This window comes from Mauremys mutica, unplaced genomic scaffold (genome assembly GCF_020497125.1).
Source record: "Mauremys mutica isolate MM-2020 ecotype Southern unplaced genomic scaffold, ASM2049712v1 Super-Scaffold_100054, whole genome shotgun sequence".
Taxonomy (NCBI): Eukaryota; Metazoa; Chordata; order Testudines; family Geoemydidae; genus Mauremys; species Mauremys mutica.
This window is the reverse complement of record NW_025423258.1, coordinates 4,150,281-4,153,424: the sequence shown is the minus strand read 5'-3', so window position 1 is coordinate 4,153,424 and position 3,144 is coordinate 4,150,281. Positions and strand designations below refer to the sequence as shown.

Genomic DNA, 3,144 nt, shown 5'->3' with positions numbered 1-3,144 from the left:
GGAGCAGGGAACCACCCGCTACACCCAACAAATTCCCTTCACCAATGGGTCTAATCATTGGGCTCTACAATTCCACCCAATGTGCCTGGTACTGACGTTAGCCTCAGTGGCCTGTAATTGCCAGCTGCGTCTCTGGAGCCTTTTTCATACACTGCTCCAGCCAGGGACTAAAGGCCGCCCCAGACTTTCCCTTTCTCCCTTCTGGGAAATCAAGTTCAAGTTCTACAAGCAGCTAAAGAAGCCTCAACCCTGCATCTGAATTAATGTCACATTTCTCACTGCCCGACACAAACAAATGTCATTTCAATCCCAGGTGAGTCCACTTCAGTCATTCCTCAGCCCCATTCCTTCCCCCTCCTGCCTTAGCTTAGGGCATTGCGCCACCCTGTGGGCATTTCATGTCCCTCCTCAGTTTCACATACAGACACAATCTCCTTTGCTGTTCAACGAACAGCAAAACCTTTCTGTGTCTCTAGTCTGAGCCAGGGCATTCAATTCCATTGAAACCTTCTCTCCTGCAATGGCAACGGCCAGACAGAGGGGACGTGGCCACCTTCAGCCCTGAGAGTGAAATACTCACTCTCCTCTTTCTTCAAGCTGCTGTTGTTAGTCCATAAAACATGTACCATGGAATAAAAAGCTGCATTTACTCCAGGGTGAGGAAAGAAAGGAGCCACCAACTCCCCGAAAAATCTCTGTGCCCCAGAGAGAACCTGCCCCTGCTATTGGAATCTCTGATGTGCTTCAGCTACAATGGGGAAAGCATCTGCTCTCATGGGGGTATAGCTCAGTGGTAGAGTGTTTGACTGCAGATCAAGTGGTCCTTGCTTCAAATCCAAGTCCCCTCTAATAAGCCTCTTTTTTTTTTTTTTTTGAAAAAAGGGAAAACATTTTGATTTCCATTCTCCATTATGTTCAGAAGCTCCACTATATGGGGATGCTTGAAATGAATGTAACACTCAACATTTCACTGTCCAAATGCACAAAAACCTAGCAAACCTGTCCATCAGCTGAAATCAGTTCCTAGCCTCTAAGTGTCTAGTTTATGTTTTCATCAATTAAACAAAGGGATCATATGAATGTACATTTGCAGATCCCTCCTCTCCAGGGCTGTGCTGTGCAGAAGAACAAGAATCACATCCAGTTGGGGTTCAGGAGTCTGACGAGCAAAGGCAACTTGGTGCGGGCTAAAGTCACCAGCACTTTGGCTCCTTCCCATTCAAGCAGCAGCTGGGCCCCCAGGACAAGGCATGAGAAGAAGACAGTGGCTCTGAGCAGGAAAATAGCCACCAAGAAGCTGGCTAAAGCTGTTAAGATCCCCAGGGAGGTCACCATGCCCATGTCTAGAATGTACTGACTGCAGCAGGGACCAAAAAGGCAGAGAAAAGCCCTCAAAAGTTCTAAGCTGCCAAGCCCCAGAAGGTGATCAAAATCCTACCTAAAATCAAGACAGCATTAAGGCTAATGTCATCTCCAAAGCCAGGGCTAAGAAGGTAACACTGAGAAAGAAGTGGAGAGATTTCCATTGGGATGACTCCTGCTCCCCTAATGGCTCTGTTATGAATCACCATGGGCCACCCAGAGAGATCAAAGTCCTGCAGGACAAACAGCCCCATGGACAGTATAATGAAGTGGTGGCAGTGGGGGGAAGTGCTGTGTTTTGTGTAACACCTGCCAGGTGAGTGATGCACTGACAGGGCAGCTGCCCATGAGCTCATTCTCTTCGATCTGCTTCTGCTGTTATTTCAGAGCCAGCACTAGCGGGAGTGTGTCCCTCTCACGTCACCAGCTCTAGAACAGGCTCTGTCTGCAGCCCAGCTCTGATTAATCCCACTTGTTAATGTATTCCTACTGCGCTACTTTCCCAGTTCTCTGCCTCATTCGAACATTCCGGTCAGAGACTGAATATGGGGAGGGATGGACTAATTTGTGTGACATTCGGTAAGTTGCCATCGTATGTGATTGAAACCTCCGCTGCAGGTGGGCAGGAGCCTGTTACACACATAAAATAGCTAAGCTTGACCAAACTACCTGCTACACATTCAAACCTTCCTGTACACACACACAATAGAAATTGGGGCTCTGAGAAATGGCAACTTTCCTTTAAGACAGATCATTGTTTTCTGTACTTCCAGAGGCACTGAAGTAGCAGCTGTTTAAAGGTAATGTGCTTTTATTTCATGATCAGCAGCAGAGCCTCTGTCAATTTACCACCCGTAGAGCTGATTGTTTCTAACTGCAGGGTTAGCCAGACCATTCAGTAACATTATCGCTCTGTTTACAAAGCCTTTGGTTAGTGACGAATCATGAGACTTATCCCTTCCTGCTGTAATTCCACTGACTCCAGTGTCTCTTTCCCCATTTCTGGTTCCAAGAAAATAAATTAAAAAAACCTTCAGAACTAACATGCTGTGGGAAAGTGGAAATGTTGATAGCTCAAATAATTCAGTTTCTTCTGTGTCTTGTGTGTGTCTATCTGCTTTGTGTGTGTGACCAGTGGGGCTTTTTGTTTGCTCCTGGCAGGTGCAACCATGTCAGATTTGTCTGTGGGGAGGGGCCAGAGAAAACAGACACCCTGGCCTTCCAGCTTGGGGTTAGGCAAAGGAATAAGAACCCTGTCCCATAAAAAACCAAAATATGTTACAGAAACAGTGGTAGGAACAATGCTAGAGAAACTGGTAAATAATCACAGTGCCCAGGCTTGAAGTAATCAGAAACACAGAATTCAAAAAGCAAAGCTCAGGGGCTATTGGGGGGGTTATTCTCCGAGCTGAGCCATATGCTATAGCACAGGGAGCACTTTTGGAAGTCTCCCATCCCACAACGGGGAAAAGGAAAAGGATTCTTAGGTTCTAGCACAGATTGAAGGAGGATGGTGATGGGGAATAAGGGAATCCCTCTGACTTACCCTAACTACATCTGTTGTTACAATGGGTGAAATGACTTTTTTTCCCCTATCCCTGCCCTGTTCCTGCTCTTTGTTATAGTTCAATATATTTTAAGTGTGGAAAATGATAATAAAAATATCTGCTCCCTAGTACAACCTGAAGCAACATCAGAGCAACTGGGAATGAAACAATTTGTTCCCCAAGGGAGAACTCGATGACTAACAGTTGCTGTGAAATTGGGGAACAGTATAACCGT

General features: G+C 46.2%; 1 non-coding gene across 1 annotated transcript; it reads left to right on the top strand.

Moving 5' to 3' along the window:
* Positions 1-776: 776 nt before the first annotated feature.
* Positions 777-848, top strand: TRNAC-GCA. The gene has a single exon. It is a non-coding gene; the product is annotated as a tRNA-Cys (tRNA).
* Positions 849-3,144: the final 2,296 nt, after the last annotated feature.